Consider the following 17,347-nt stretch of genomic DNA (forward strand, 5'->3'; position numbering starts at 1 on the left):
CCTCCTCCAGAGGACTACAAGTGCTGAATTCTTACTGTGGTTGCAAGAAACCTTATTGTTCTATCAGACAGCATTATACTCCTAAAACCTCCGAGTATGAAATGGAAAATGTCTTTCCAAATAACACATTAAGAAAAACTCTCTCAAGTGTTTAAAAACTCAACAATAATGAATTTAAGCTGTCCAAAATTTCAGCTCAAAGGCCTGTATAGAACAAAGAGTGCAACCTGACCTTGCTCACTGTAAAAGATTTGGCGAGTCCTTCTGCACCCCAAAGAGATGTGGAAGTTCTGCATTAGGAGGCACTGTATACATGTCACACTGGCCTGAAGAGCAATGGTTCTCCAGAGAGGCTGTATACAAGCTTGTCCATTAATAAAGATGCAAACCGAATAACATCAGTGGCATTTGTGGTGCATGTCGAATCCCCTGTGTCAAACTTTCCTTGAACAAGGCAGTCATACTGCCCCTTGGCTGTGAAGCTCAAAGGAGGTTATTCCTCCAGCACATATTTTTCCGGTTTGCAATCAAGTGGTTTCTGTAGGAGCTGGAAACATTTAAGAATCATATTAGACCACAGAGGAGTATTTCATCTCCAGTACAAGAACATCTCCAGACCATTTGAAAATGCTATTGCCAAGTAGTTGTCACTTCCATCTCAGGAAGCCTTTGAAAAGGCTATTTACACTTTTGTCTTTCTTCATGATTAGATTACTGTAATTCCTTATTGACTGGCTTGCACAACAGGGCTCTGCAGTCTCCACAGGCTGTGCCTGATGGTCTGTTTTTCTGTTGTTTGTGGTCCTTGTTTTTTGTTTTGGTTTGGTGGTTGTGTTTTTTGTTTTGTTTTGTTTTGTTTTTAAGAAAAAGGAATGATTTGAACATACTGTGCTGATCATAAACCTTTTCCATCAGTCACAAGTCAATGAATCGATTGTAAAATTGTTCTGTTTACTTATGGCAGAAATCATGGTCATTGTGCCTCGTAACTGGCATGTCTGATCAAAATTAACTAGTTTAATCCTTCCAACAAAATCTGTACTAGACAGTATAGATCACATCCTATTCTTTCCTTTCCCCAGTATTGCATGAGAGCTGTGTGAAGCAAAGTATTGCAGCTACAAGCTCCAAAGACCTGCAGTTCTACAACTCCCACCCAGGACAAGTGTGGTTTCTCTTTAAAATTCAAGTTGCAAAATGTGGCTTCTCAGTGTTAAAATTGATTTTATGGTGGGTTATTTCACTTGCAATACTGATTTCTGTTTTTTTTTTGCTACGTTTTTGATTGCTTGATATGTTAACTTCAGACTACAGCACTATATTTTCTGGCCTTACTGTTTACCAAGATAATTAATTGCAATTAATATAGCAAGAGGCTCATTCCATTCCTTACAAATATAAACTACCCTCCACATTTACAATCACAGAATGGTTTCAGTTGGAAGGGACCTAGTACAACACCCCTGCCATGACTGGGTTGCTCAAAGCCCTATCCCACCTGAACAATTCCACTGATGGTTTATCCACAACTTGTGTATGCAACAAGTTATGCTGTCTGACCCTGTAATGGTAAACAATTTCTTCCTTTTATTAGTCTAAATCTACTCTTTGAAGTTTAAAACCATTGTCCCCTGTTGACTCTGATAATCCAGCTAACTTTCATTCACCACTATGAACCAAGTATTGCTCAACTCAAGGTCAAGGGGCTTCCATCTAAAGAATCTACAGATATCTATCATCCCAGACAGGTCTTCAGCTTCTTCTGACAATCAAATTATTTGATATTGCTGTTCATTTTGTTAAACATTAGAAGGCATTGTTTCTGCAGAATTGTAAGGTTGATTAAAAATGCATATTCTGGACACACTTGTATTGACTGTTCAAAGCTAATGATTTACAGTTCTGTTGGATTAGAGGAACAGAACGCCGCGATAAGAAGTTAGCCTTCCAAAACCATCCACAGGCTGTTCCCCCCACTGGTTCCTATTGCAACTTCACGTCACCAGAATGCTGGTCCATTTCCCACACAGTGCTTCAAAACTTACTGCTTCTGGGATGGGTTCTCTGTTTAACAAATGAACTTTTCCTGCTTGCCTTTAAATAACTGTAAATGTTCTCAAAATATTAAATATTGGATCAAGAAACAAACAGGTGATTCCAGGAAGACAACTACCTCAAAAAATCGTGTCCTGATCCTCAGCCCATGCTTGATCTTGTTTAAGTCTTCAGTTCTGTGTGACATGGCCCTTTTTGAAAAGCATAGCACACTACTATGTGTGGAAGAGACTCTGCAAGCCATGAGGCCTTAAAGGGCCTCTTAACACATTTACAGTAAGAATTTCCTTCCGCATAATAGGCTTGGTGCCCACTGACACCCACTATAAAGTTGGACTAGTGACAATTTGTTATTCCAGTCAGACTTGTTCCAAGCCTCTCCTGACAGCCCGAATTGTAGTAAGAACATATATTTTTTTATTATAGCGACAACATTCTTTGAAACATATTCAGAACTGCTGGGTATCTATCGAGGTAATTCATCTCAGTTGAAGCCTGAGAGCATTTAGAGGCTTTTTCTTCCTTTCTGTGTTTGCATGTGACAGTAACAGTTTCTATATGCTTAAAGTGATACCTTTGGTAATTTCTCTTCTCAATCACATTCAGATGAACAAAGACAGGTCAATTACATACTTTTTTTCATAAATATATTTTCATTAAAATCAAGTTTGAATCAGGAATCAACACCTGAAATCTTTACTCCTGACATCTCTGTAAAGCACCCACATATCTGCAAGAGAATATTGCCCCAAGGTAGGTAAGTGATTGCCTTACATAATCTTTCTAAAAATTAAGACATGGCTTGCATTTACCATCATCATGGTGCAAACGTTCACTGCAAAATGTAATGAATAAATTTTTAATAGGATGTTACTGGTTACCCTGCCTAGATCCTGATCACACAGGAAATCTATGATATGGAAAAAATATTCAAAGTAGCCATAAAAAGACTGGCCCACTTTGAAGACTATCTTGAGTAATTTCACCTACTTTCTCAAGACTGTTTCCCCAAAGCTTGTGTAATTAATATTAAACCTTTTAATATTTGCTACATGAAAATGGCTTCTCAAAAGCTGAAAATAGAGCTAAATGATGATCTGCAAGAATTACTTGGGGGAAAAAAAAGAAAAAAAAAGTATAAAAAAAATTGCAATTAATACAAGTTTAGCATACAAGACTAAACTACCAGACAGAAACCATGTCATGAGTGGAGCTGTGAGATTCTGAATCCGGAGCAATAGAGAGGATGACAGAAGATGTGGTCCTTTTCATTTAGCTAGTAGTTCATGACCAGACTGCATTACCTTCTACTTACCTACTTCTAGTAAGTTTAGCAGAAAGCATTTTCTGTAGGTCTAATTTATTTTTTCAGTCTGCTCTTATGTATTTTGGAGGAACTTTAAAAGTAAGAAGATCAATGGAGAACTTTTAAACAGAAGATCACCTTATCTAAAGGTGATGCAGAAACTGGGACAGTTTCCAAACATTTAATGCTCCTATAAAATCATCTAATACTACTGACAGCTCCAGAGATCATTAGTCTTAAAAGATGAAGTAAATCAGGGAAACATAGCTAGGACATTTGACAGAAAGACTAGCTAGTTAGAAAATTAAATACAAAAAGTATATCAAAAGAATATTAAGTACCTAAGAAATAATTATGCAGTTGTATCTCTGACACCTCAGATGATCAGAACAAAGTCAGAAAACAGGTGGAGATTCTCCTGGTGTGCCAGAGCTCCACTCTGCGTAGAAGTGGGAGAACGGACTGGTGTCATGGTTAGAGCTCCTTCTGGGCAGGTTGCCCTAATTTATTCTGGCTCCTTTAGGTTGCTCTAACTTACAACATCAGCAAAGGACTTAAAGACTCACAGGCCAGAGAAGAATCAACATGTAGAAATTGATTTCTGTCCACCCAGGATTCTTCCTTCCTTTCCCAGACACTTGCAGATGAAAATCCATTAATTTGTGCTCCTTCAGCTCAGAGGGGCTGATGCCTACTAACTAATCCAGCCTTACATCTAGAAATCAGAGTTCAACCCCTGTGTTTTAACATTAGGAATATATATTTTTTTTCATTTAAATGTAACACTTGGGAGATATTTACATTTACAGAGCTTTGTGTAACACACTCCTTGCTTTGAAGATTGGTAAAACAATTTACGGTATTAGTGTAGGTGACACTTGGAAAGACAGAAAAGATCCTTCACGGAAGGTCAAAGTAAAATGGAAACTGCCTGAAGATCCACACAATACTGAGTTTCACGGAGCATGATATAAAATGCAAAGTATGGGACGCAGATACAAACAATCAAATCTAACATGGAGAGTTCCAAGGAGAGTAATTCAGGCAAAGACTTATAAAGTCAATGTTCTGGTACCAATCAATTCTCCCTCTCTCAAAGAGAAACAGGCTTGTTTACACCATGTTTTTTTTTCAGCTTCCCCGAAGCTCACATAGAACACAACTGGAGCAGAGCAGACTGTTGAATGACAGGTAGCCTGCATTCTGCAACTACTATTTTGCAAAATATCTTCAGAATTAAGCATTCAAGCTCACCTATTCTAGGTGAGCACCAGAAAGACACTAAAGGTTCTGAAAATCCCACCGAAAGTGTCCCAAACCTGAACAATCTAGAGTAGATCAGGAAGAAAAAACTTCTGCAGAAGTGTATAGTCCTTCTAGCTTTAATATTTAGGTTAAATACCTTCCAAAAAGAAGATCATACTGTGTTTGACCTCTGTCACATGAGCCTTTGGTGAATGGAAACTCATGCACAGCAGAGGGCCAATTCTTAAATATACCACTGTTCAGATATTTTCACAAACGATGTTCATAACCTGCGCTCATATGTATCCACAAATGAAAAGAAGCATGTGCATGGGCAGAGACGGTGGCTTACAATACAAACAGATGCTTATGAATACTGCTTGTGCAGTAATCAACAAGCTTAAGTGTTTCCAGAACAATGCATTTGCAGAGTGGCTTTTTTTATTTTAACATGCCTACCAATAACAAGGCGACTTTCATTAATGGATAAATCATATCTATTTGTAGTATGAAGTCCATGGGACTCCTGTCAATCACTAGCAGTACAGAAATATTCATAAGCTAATCATGGCTAAGCTAATTTTGGCTCCTTTAGAACCAAATTATGGTGTTTTATGCCAAACCTTATCCAAATAATTGCAGTCTTAGTGCATAGTCAGGAATTCGAAAGCAATACAAAAAGGTGTTGCTGCACCTGGTCACCATTCAGAGTTACGCTATTCAGCTTCTCATCTTAGAGTAAACAATGCACATCAGGCATAATGCCATTAAAGCTGATAGCCAAGCCATCCCACAGATTATTGCGAAACATTTTTAAGAATTAAGCATTAAAACATCTCCTTCTGTAACTCAGTTGCTTTACAGAACTGAAGACTGAAGGATAGTTTGTTGTATAATTCCCAGCTGGCCTCCAGAGACCTAAAAGCAGATTGGCATTGTTACACAACTGGAAGCTAAGTATTCTATGTCTGTGTTCTCTGTGTGCAACAGTAACGACAGTCCTGTTTGTTTAGACTAAGCTTTCTTTTGACACATGTTTATAGCAAGCTGCTAACATGCAAGGCTAGCATGCATCTTCAGATAATTTTCCACAGGAACAAGCCTCACAGCCACCTTCTTTCATTATCGTTCTCCAGGTAAATAACACAAAGCAAATTGTAGTTAAGACTTCTGCCCAGCCTCTGAATCTACCAGCCCTTTATGTATGATGCAAGTTTAGTATTCTCAATAGGAAAAAAAAAAATATCATGGACATAGATAATTTTTTCATCAGTGATGCTTTTCTTGCTACTTGTCCAACAGTAACCCAAGCAAGCCCCACTGCCCATTTTTTTCAGTCACAAAAACGGTTCAGCGTCTACTAGTTCATTATCACGTTGACAGCACTGGGATGTTCTCAATTGCTTGAAACACTGAACACACTTGACAGATCCATTTATTAACTAATATGAAGCTAGTCAAATGGATGCAAAAGGAATTAAGTAGTTATCAGACCTTCAGTGCATTGACTTACTTCAGCGAGAAGTTATCACCTAGCATGGTGGGACGTTAAATTTACGTATCGAGGAAAAACCCATGCTAACTCACAGGAATTACCTAGAAAAAAAGGACACCAGAGTGAACATGGAAGTTTGCTTCCCATCATAGTGTAAAAACCTGAAAGTGGCATGCACATGGCCTTTTCCTTAGGCAGTCACCTTTAATTCTGACTTCCTTCTGAGCAGTAGAATAAAGAAGCATTTAACCACAGACATTCCAGGCTAAAACATTGCTGGAAAAATTGTGAGCCAAGTTTGCAAGGATTTTAAGTATTTGACTCTCTACTCTTTTCTTTATACACCAAATTCTACAATCACCTGCCCCAATTAAAATGCTATTGATTGCAAGCCCTCAACCATAGAACCTTGTTGTGAATGACGTGTGCTTGCCACCATCCCACCACCCATTCTCCCTATTGTTGAGAGTGGTTATTTTGGTTTTGTTTTTTTGACTGAAAGGACCTAAGTTAACCTATTTTAACAGTTTCCAATGAGAGGATGCTCAAAACGTTAGGAGGAAATCTCGCTGAAAGGGATTCCTCTAAACCATTATGTTGCAGGAACTGTTCCTCCAGTAGCCAAAGGGTTTGTGTGCTGTAGGTTCAAACCTATTTAAATCTCTGGCAGAAGAGAAGATATCAAACTTACTTTAGTTAAGTTCTTTGCCCAGGTTTATAGTTCTCATTACTGCTACAAACTGGACCCAGTCAGCATCAAAATTGTCCCCATACTATATAACAAATTCAGAAAAGAATTTTAAGTAGGTAGAATACAGTGTTCTGGTCACAGCATAAACTTTTGATTTGATTTTCAACTAACAGGAGTAGTGTTTCCAGTTGTCTAAAGAGAAACACTAGCCAGCTCACCCTGAAAATCTTCCACCCCAAACCATCAAAAAATCCATGCAGAACAGTGAATCTGAACAAAGAGTAAAAATAAAAAGGAAACACAAAAAGAAGCCTCCCATATGTCCTCTAGATGAACCCATATACTGAAAGAGATATCTGGTAGCTGGCCGCTCTGCTGTGCACACCAGTAAATGACACTGCTGGCAGAACCCACAGTGCTTCAAGCACTGCCACATTTTTGAAAAATCTAGTTCCATACTGACTTCTATAACTATCAGTTAAATTTAAAATAAGTCATGAATTTTACAGGAGTGTCTGGCCACTTGGTCTAAAAGAGACCCTGGTCTAACTACTGCTAATGTGCTTAGGTCGGAACCAAATACTAGTAAGCCTGCCTTACCGACATCTGACCAATTCTAAGAATACTTAAACATGCAGCTGCCTCTTTAGAAATATTCTTCTTCTCTTTCAACTTAACAACCAATTCAGTCATTAACTTGACAGTCAAATAAATGCATTATTAGCCTCTTCAAATGTCAGACAATATTAAAGCTAAAATTGAGGTCAGTCAGTCTTATACTTTGACTTCTGACAAACTGATCCTAATAATTTCCCTGAGTTTACTGGAATAAGTTGCACGAGATAGCAAGACTAGCTCTTTTTTTTTTATTCACAAATACATTCATCTCTAAACTCTTTCAAAAGAAATGTCATTGCAGCAGCCACGAATAACACAGACAAGTATACGTACAGTACGGACTAGTTTGTTAAGGAAATTAATGCAGAACAAAAACAAAACAGAGGACATTTCCTCCTCACTGATCTCCTGCTCCCAAGGTCTCCATAGCTTTTACTCAATTAGTGGGGGGAAAAAGATCACACACACACAAAAAAAAGCAGGATAAAACAGCAGTATTTACCAGTTTTATTTAGGGAAAGACTATTAAGCCACTTAAAGGTTAACTGATATGCATGAGTTATCATATACTCCTTCTCTTCAAGGTTATAGACTGTTTAGCAGAACCCTGCCAAACGCCAGTTATCTGAAGGGAGCTAGTAATCATCTCTGTTGATGACAGACCTCTGAGCAGATGGTAAGTAAATCAAGGTCCTGATGTGAAATGTTAAAGCTTTTATGCTGGAAGACACTGTTAAAGCATTATCCAGGTTAAATCAGATTCCATACAATACCAGTTTACTAGTAGGCAGGCGTGAAGCCTTCCACTGAGGAATTCTACAAGTTCTGATGCTTTTATTTCCCCTGTTTTAGTGTTTTTTGTTTTTTTGTTTGTTTAGTTTTAATTTGGGGTTGGTTTTCCTGCATTTTTTATTTTAGACACTAACAGGTTGTTCAAACAGTATTTTTTTTTTAAATAGTCATTGTAGAAGTTCTATCAAGAGGGCAGGGTGAGCAGGGGAACAGAAGACTAATTGATTTGTCATTTAGAGTAATTTTTAATACTGCTTAATTAGGTCAGCATCACATAAGAATGGCAGCTTTCAGCTACATATGAAATTGTTCTAAGATTCCTACTTAGATATGCACAGGCAAATCTGGCATTGGCTGTGCCCTTAAAACCTCTCCAAATAATAGTTAGCACCTAAATATTTGGAAAGGACATAGTACATCAGAAGCAAGAAGTAAGCAGCTACTTTTGTTTTAAGGAACTGAGTTACCAAAGGAAATCTGCTGGACCTGCATGGGAAGACCAGGATAAGCTCAGTAAGCAATTTTGTGTAACTACAGATGGGGTAAAGCAATTTCATAGAAGCAGGGGCAGCAATAATGCTACTTCCAGTGCTTTAAATCAGCTTGCCCACCAACATTAAATATAAAGCACCAAAATCTAGTGTCTTCACAGGAAAGAACAATATTTAGTGGTCTGATGATTTGGAATGCTAAGATTTATGAATGGTTAACCTACAACAAATAGAGATTATGACTTGGATGACTTTGCTAATTGCTCCATCACATTCCATTGCTGATCCAAGCTACTCATGTTGTAGAAAACATGCAGGAAACTGCCTTGAAAAAAATCAAGCTAGTTTGATTCATAATGCTTAACACCTGACAAGTTGATGAACCTATATGCCCCAGCTCAACTTGAACAAACCCTTTCAATAGTAGCCATGACATTCAGTTTCCCCAAAACACTAAGGTATTTTTTAAAGTTTCCATGTGCATATTACAGGGAAGCACACAGAAAACTGAGAATCAAGAATCACTCACTGAACCAATCCAGAGGATTTTGTTTTTCCCCAATGGAAGAATTCTTCCAGCAGCTTGTGATTTGCCATAATTGATTAAATCAAATACATGTGTTATTTTTCTCAAGCATTTTCTTTAGACAATTATATTAAAACTTGCGACTTAAATCATCCATTTGCCAGCCATAGAAAGAGCCCTTCTATAACATCTTTCCACTGGCCTGAAAAGCTTCACACAAATTGATTACACTATTGCTTCATATGCAGTGGTAAACACCAGTCTACGCATGTATTTTAAATTTCTATCCTGTCTCTTCCTTTCCCCACCCCCCATCTTGCACATGAAGATCCATAATCCCTGTGCTAATGCTTCCATTGTCCTCTAACTTCTGGAGTCATTTCTAGCTTATGCTCCAAGGAATGGAGGGAGAAGCAAGAAAAGTACATTTTTGACAAAGACCTTAAGTGATGAATACAGCTACGGGGGGAGAGATTTTCCCCTAAACCTTTAGTCTTTTCATTCACTCTCCAAATGCACTGAGATTAATAATGCCTCTGGGCCACTGTATGCAAACCTCCACTGTACATACAGAGAAAAGATTATAATTGAATACCCTATTATGATGGGCAAGGAAAAAAGAAAAGCAGGCAGACAGGGCTCAAAGGCTGAACTGGCCTGGTTTGGCTTTCAGCCCACAGCACCTACAATTATCCTGAAATGATTTTTATTTATCTATTTAGTGTTCCCACTAGGCAGAGTGAAAATCTAGCATTAATTTAGTGCTCATGGTTAGGCAGAGAGCTCTAAATTGAGGAAAGTTACTCAAATGGATAATGAAATGTGGCTGGAGCCCTAATGTCCTGCTTTGAACAAAAACAATACAAACCATAACCCTCTGCAAATGGTTTACAGTCTGTTAGTTTATGCAAGAATTCTGCTAAATTACATTTTTACAAAACAGCCTTGCCAATGTAGCAGTGCTAGACCTTTATATAAATGTAAGCAGCCAGCCAACGCTGAGCATCCCACAGCTTCACAGCAAAACAAAAGCAAAGGACAGGACCAGAAGAGAAATCAACTCTGCCTGAACAGCCTACTTGGAATACCTATCACGAAAAGGATGAAACCCCAAAATCAGGATGGCATTTCCACAGCTATTTATGACGACATCTAGGTGAAGTTATCTAGTTTGCTCCTAAGCACCTCATATTTATAACAAAAACATCATCTTCCAAATTAGTACAGGGTATTGCTAACAGTTACTTCATTAGATGAAGACCTTGCCAGTGCTAGCATTTGATTAAGGACTCTAAGTAACAAAGGTACTGGAATAAGGAATGAAACACTAAGTCAAATTCTCTCTTTAGACCACTGTAAATTCAAATGCACTCCACAGAAGTGTCTCTTGGTTTGAGTTAAGATTGTGTTCTCTCCAGATTTTTGAAGCTATGCTTTGTGAAAGCAAATTGTAGCATAAAGAGAATACTTACTGTCTTAGCTGTAAGCTATAAGCCATTTTATAAAAGCTTCCCATAAAAAAGTTAACAATTTACAACTTCACATGAAAGTATGAGAACAAATTTAGAAAGGTAGCAGAAGGCTGAGTGTACAATCGGTGTGCAAGTGTTAATCAGGACTATTCAGAATAGTTGTTCTAACAGTTAAACACAGAGACGTGATTTCTCAACTGATCCACAATTTGAAGACTAAAATATATTCTATAAATCTAGGGATCAAGCTTGGTACATGGAACACTAATGCTGCATTCCAGAAAATCAATTTATTATCTTAGCTGTATTGTCACTGCTTTTTTGAAAAGACACTAACCACCACAATTGCTCCATTACTCACCACAGTACATAAAATGTCTAAGATATTCAAAAACAAATAACAGAAAAATATGGATTAAACTGATAAAAATGATAATTCCAGACATGATTAGATTCGCTGTGTTGTGTAGCCTGCACAGCAGGTGGGGGATCCTTCAGAAGAATTAGGGAAAGCAGATTAATGGGGAAAAGATTAAGTGTGCTCTAAAAGCAGGACAAAAACATTTTTAAAATGACAATTCTAACAACAATGTTCAGGGATGCCTCGGAATGCAAAGTGTTCCATTTAAGAACCAGATGCCCAAAAGTCTCCTACCTACAATAATGCAGTGCATTGTATGACTTGAAATCATAAGCTGAATAAGCATTTGACATTAAGTGGCGCTTATGACAAATATTAATCAAAATATAGCCAATCGTTTTTAGCCCTGAGTAGCCAAGCTCTATTTTCCCCTTCTCTGCATGTAACTTTTTACATGAATGATCCTATGGATAAAGGCCTAGGAATCTTTTCTTTATATCCAAAAATATATTAGAGTTGAAAATGAAACCTAGTAATAGCTATTTCTAGAGCACTGAATAACACACATTAATGCCACCGCCCTCTCCCCAGTGTTGAAGGTTAACTTCTAATAGAAAACACTGTGCATTTAACTAGGTAAGAACCAAAACCACTGTGCAAAGGGTCCCAATCCTATAGCCCAAAAGAAGAATCACTGTTTAGCTGCTGAATACAGGCTGCAGTTTTATCTGCTTGCACCAAAACAGCAGACAGCTGCTAATGCAAGACCTAATGCATCTTTGAAAAGCATTAGCAGCAAAGCAAATATTCTGTATTATCATCCAAAATGACACAGCCTTCTATGTAGCAAAAGTAATACTGGTACACTTATCCCCAAAATCACAAGTGACACTGCCTCAAATGTTCATTGGGCTTCAGTGTTCTTGCTTTCTAAATTTATTTCAGTTTTGTAATTCTACAGAACCTCCTTGTTAGGGTTCTGCAGCTTTTCAGCGACCATGACTGTATATGTTTACAGATGAGTCCTCAACTATTTAAGGCAATCAGATAGTAGGAGGCTCACAGTAAGTCAAATGGAGATTGCAGCACTTGGAAATAGAATTGGATTTCCAAAGTTATTACAGAAACACCCACAGATTTAGCATCATCTCACAGAAAGAACATTTCTTCTTCCTCTGGATTGTCTAGGACGTGTCTATCACCCAAAGCTGATTACTCAGAAAATGCAAAAAAGCTGCTCTAAGTAGAGGGAAACTAAGGAAAAGAGATTGCATCTGGTTGCTTCTACTCCCCCCTGAACTGCTGGCATGAGCTTTTGGGGGGCAAACTTGCTGGCCTGCCCAGAGCAGCTGACACTATTATGCTAATAGGAGGTAAACCCAAGTGCCATTTCAGTCAGCTAAGTCTCACTCAAGCTATCGCTTGCCAACCCTTCTATTACGTTGTCTGTGATAGATGAACAACTTAATTTGCTTTCTGCCTACAAATTTGACCTCTATGTTGCTTAGCATAATTTTTATCTGTGTCCACGATACTTCTCAAATCTGTCCTTGGTTTTGGATTCCACAAACGTGACATCACTGAGAAAACTGAAATATTATTAAAAATAATATCTATGGCCACAGCACTAAGTTCTGCATATCACTCCCCAAATGAACACATGGTCTTGCTGCCTCTCTCTTCTTTTCATTCACCTCAACCTCCTTTGTTCTCTGGTATCCATTTGTTATGTTATGTTTGTACTTAGGCTGTAATCTCCTGCAGGCAAGCATGTCTTCTGTATGTTGTGCAAAGTGCTTTTTCAGGCAACAAAGGAGAATAATGTCTCTCAGTTTCCCCATCTGTAGAAGCATGCTAACACAGTACTCACCTACCTCACAAGGCAGCTGGCAAGTTAAATTTGTTAATGATTGTGAAATGTGGAGATATTCCAGATAGCTCCACAGAACCAAGAATTATAGGTCAAAAAGCGAGGCTTACAGCTGGAGTTAGCTTCCTATTCCATCTAATGACAAACTAGCATCTTTCCCTAATTAAAGGGGGGCTCAACTGTGGGATAAAAGCATTATTTACATAGCTTTCCTATGTTAGCTTGGAAATACCTAAGGTGCATTCTTACTCTGGGGTCATACAAAGAACAAAAACATGTTTCTTCTTCTTCTCTTGTAACATTACAGCATGGAAAAACTGCCTTACAGGATGTTATTAAACTCAAACCAGGTTTCTTATCTAACAATGTTTCATAAAAAAGAAATTATTATTTTCTAACTTCCGTCTAAAAAGACATGTAATTGCATACTACATAGACATGCAGAAAGGAATGTTATTGTGAGTTCAAGAGATTGCAGCTAGCCACTCTTTTTTTCATAATTAAATTTCTAAGTGCTCAACATCGTATATACTTTAATTTTTCATAAGACCTTAAAAAAGCATTTGGAATAGATCCAGCCTCACTCTAAGCTCCTATTGTCCAGTCCTCCCTTACAGCAACTCTTGTATGACCAAACATCAGTTTATAAGGGTTCTCCCTCTAACTTGTATTTTTATTTCATTATTGGTAAATATTCAAAATTCTAATCAAGTTCTCCTCAGTTTTAGATATCAAATATTCTCCATACTCATAATAACAAAGCATGTAATAATCAGCAGTACCACCATTTGCAGTGCTAAGAACCACATGCTTGGCTGAAACACAAAACCAGAAAGCATACACTATATAAAACAGTATTTTATAAGTGTTTGCATCTCCTTAATTCCAAGTCTTTTATATCATGTGTATATAATAACTGTACTTACCAAATACAAGTCCTTTGTATTCCAGGACAAATCTGCTCACAGAAGTGGGATGTGTTGGTCCACAGTGAAAATTTCCATCTTTAGCAAGACTCTTGTCACAGAGGAAATCTCTTGTTGCACCTGCACGGTTGACTTCAGGTAGGATTTACCATGCAGCAAGGAAAATAATGTATTTACAGTAAAATATAATTCATATAAATCCAAATAGCTGAAGAGAAGATATTTGAAGCCTGCCACTGATTTAGACAGTTAGGTGATAATGTAAGTACCATCATCCATGTGTTTATCTCTTTATTTGCTTTTGTTATATTTGGCCATTTAATAGGACAACTGCCATACTGTCATGAGGCTGTTAAACAGGACCTTACAGAATCACTTAAGAGACAAGTATGAAAAGACACTTAATTTTGAGCAGTATGACAAGAAACCGTGCAAATTATGGCTCTGGGAGAACCCTGCCATGAACATTTGGAGATGAACATTTTTTCTACTTTAAGTTTTGCTGTTTTTTTTAAGGAAAAAAGATAGTCTTCAAGTTGTTGCTGCTGCAATTACACACTCTCTAGCTTTTAAGGTGAGAAAAAAGATTAAAAATTGTAGATGAGATGGAAAAAAATAGGATACTCACTGCCCCACAACACATATCTAGAGTTTAAGAAAACAAAAACTAACATTGAGTTCCTTGTCCAGAATCTTCAACACTCCAGGTGGATGGCAACAGCAAAGGAGAGCGCATCTGAAAGGTACATACAGTGCCTGTCACCCCCTGATCACAGATCATCATCCTCCCTTTGAGTCAAATTCCCTTTGAAATATATCTTCTGTGCATACATAACTATGACATTGACTCACAGACTTTTTTTTTTTTTTTTACCTGATTTTAACTATGCCCTTTTCTGTGCCAGTACCATGATTGTTGAGTACATGTTGCTGGCTCTAAAATAGTGTTGATGGGTTTTTGTCCATCCATCCTCTATGATTCAGCAGTTCATGCTACCACTCACCCATTCCATGGCAGCACATCTACCTATCCTCTTTCTAAAGTTACTTCCACATGAGAAGGCACCTCACACTGTACAAACAACACAGTCATAATCCCCTTAGATAATGTATGCCCTCTTTTGTGCGCTGGCATAGCAAGCGAATTGCTCGGTGATTGATCATCTTGATTAAACACAGTTGATTTGTCTTTACATCTTGAGCAGCAGTGTCCAGAGGCCTGCAGGCTCCACACCAGGGTGCAGGTCACAGCTGTGAATCGCTGTGCCTGTTAGCTGGAGACATGCGTGCACAAGGCAAAACATGAAGTAAGATTGCCACTCGCCCTCTGCACTTAAATTAAGATCGTCATAAGTAAGTGTAGGTACTTCAAAAGGCAATGACTATTATCACCTAAGTAATCAAGCCGCCAATTGAAGGGTCAAAATACCAGCAGAAAGCTGTTAAGCACAAGCAGCCAGTCCTGTCAGGGAGTCGGCGGGCTGGGGCTCTGGCGAGGGGCAGCTTTTCGTGCTCCCTCAGCCCGTGAGGGCGCACCTCGGCACCGCAGCGGGCTGCCACCGGCTCAAGGGGCGGCCCGGCGGCGGGAGCCCGGCCCCTCTCCTCAGGGACAGCCGGGCCCGGCCCCAACCTCCCGGGGCTGCGGCGCCTTCCCCGCCCAGAGTCACCGCTCGGCCCTGGAGCTCCGCGGAGCCGCCGCGCCGAGGCCGCCGGGCCCGCGAGATGGCGGCCAGGTGGGCGCTGAGGCGGCGAGGCCGGGGGGCGCCGGGCCTGAGGGGCCTGCCCGCGGCCGCCGGCCTGAGGGCGGGAGGGTCCCGCAGGAGACCGGGAAGACGCCCGGCAGCGAGCGGCCGCTCGACGGCTGGCGCCGGCCCCGTCAGGGCAGCGAGCTGCCCGCACCCCCCCGCCCCGCGCTGCCCGTGCTGCTGTGGGGACCTCGGGGGCCGCAGCGGCCGGCAAGCCGGGTGAGGCAGGCAGAGCGGGGCCCTCTTCTTTGCACAGGAACGTCCCCGTTCGTTCAGCTGCCTTTGTGCCGCTCGGGTGGTCCCGCAGCCCTTGTGTTGAGGCACGTTGAGGGATACTCACGGCTTTTACCACAGCTTCGTGCAAGGCAGCGCGGGGACTCTGAAAGGTGTTTCGTGCACCTTCTAGGCTGAGGCAGCACAAGCTTCTTCAGCTTTGGGCTGGGAATTTTTACTCATTTGAAATTCTCTAATTAAAAAGTGAGCCAGCGTTCTCCTACCTGAAGGCTCCACATGTTTTTTAAAACACTAAACTGATCATACCCACCCCTCTCAGGGATTTAGCAACACATTTCCCACGCTTTTCTGTGTATTTTGTTCAGCACCTAAACATTTCTATTAAGACTCCATTTTCGGAGTGAAAAATAACTGCTTTTCAGCTTGCTGACGTATGCATACAACCAAATGTACCAAAGAACACAGAAACCTTAATGCCCAAGAAGTCTGAATACTCAGACTCCTCCATGTCATCTGCAGCACGCAAGTCAGTTGTCAGCACGCAGCCCAGAAATGCCAGCATATGGTATGCTATGGCATCCATATATATCTGCAGAGGACTACCTCTCCCTCAGTTTCAGGAGTTTTCTTCCACCCTGCTCTATAATCGACATGCTTTAAAGCATGGTGAAGACTCAGTTAGTTCCCTGTGGTATTTCCCCAGAAGACTGCAATGTTAGGAGTTCACACATAGTGCTCTGCTGCACTGTGTATGATGAGTTGCTTCATATTCCAATAAGCTTTTGTGCTATTTTAGAGCTGTCTTGAAGAAGGCCATACAAGTAGTTTCAACTGCAATAGTATGAAACATCTGGGAACAGGATTATTTCTGTCATGTGCTGCCAAAATACTTTGCTTATGGAATTAAAATTTGAGGGATTTTCCCAAATCTACACAATGTTTTTCAATGCTTAAATTTGCATTAGGACATTTACATTAGCATATACATGTGTAGAAGACCATCTTGCCAGCCAGCTCCTATTGGTTATTCCAGAGCTTTACTCCACCTAAAGCTAGGATTTACATCTGTTCCTGAAAGACTTCAGTTACAATAACAGATTTTCTACAGCTAAGTGCCTTTTGCCATCTGCTCTTACAATCACATCTGCAAGTATCTGTCTTCAGTGATCACCTTGCTACAATTACATGTGCCTTCCTGACTTGCTATGCAGGGCTGCTTCCTTGTTTTCTAGATTTGCTATTTCTGTAAACTTGGAAGTTTCAGCTCCTTAATTCAAGTGACCACAACAAATGCTGAATGATGCAGTAAAGGAAACTAGTACTTGTCCTAAACTCTTTTCAAATACAAATACTTGCTGAAAAAAAATAAACCAAGCAGCTTCTAACCCCCTTGCCAGTATCAATGCTAGTACAGTACACAAGTAAAGTAACTCTGATATTCTGTTAATTGCAATGTTTATTTTTCACCCTTTCAGCAAAAATAAGCTCTCCTGCTACAGGGAATGTTTTGCTGACATTGC

The 17,347-nt window shown here is 39.6% G+C and overlaps 1 protein-coding gene across 3 annotated transcripts in view; it reads right to left on the minus strand.

The window, feature by feature from the left end:
• The window catches only part of RORA (RAR related orphan receptor A), a 410,146-nt gene extending 394,545 nt beyond the window's left edge, over nucleotides 1–15,601 (minus strand). For 2 of the 3 annotated variants that reach the window (XM_027466152.3, XM_027466153.3), the window contains exons 1-3: nucleotides 15,241–15,567; nucleotides 14,477–14,584; nucleotides 13,849–13,980 (exon numbers count right to left, since the gene is read on the minus strand). The gene's annotated coding sequence lies outside the window, so the exon portion shown is untranslated. Of the gene's footprint in view, nucleotides 1–13,848; nucleotides 13,981–14,476; nucleotides 14,585–15,240 lie in introns of all 3 variants that reach the window. The other variant, XM_038185245.2, reaches the window with a different exon arrangement.
• Between the last annotated feature and the right edge of the window lie 1,746 nt (nucleotides 15,602–17,347).

Source organism: Anas platyrhynchos, chromosome 11, assembly GCF_047663525.1.
Source record: "Anas platyrhynchos isolate ZD024472 breed Pekin duck chromosome 11, IASCAAS_PekinDuck_T2T, whole genome shotgun sequence".
Lineage (NCBI taxonomy): Eukaryota > Metazoa > Chordata > Aves > Anseriformes > Anatidae > Anas > Anas platyrhynchos.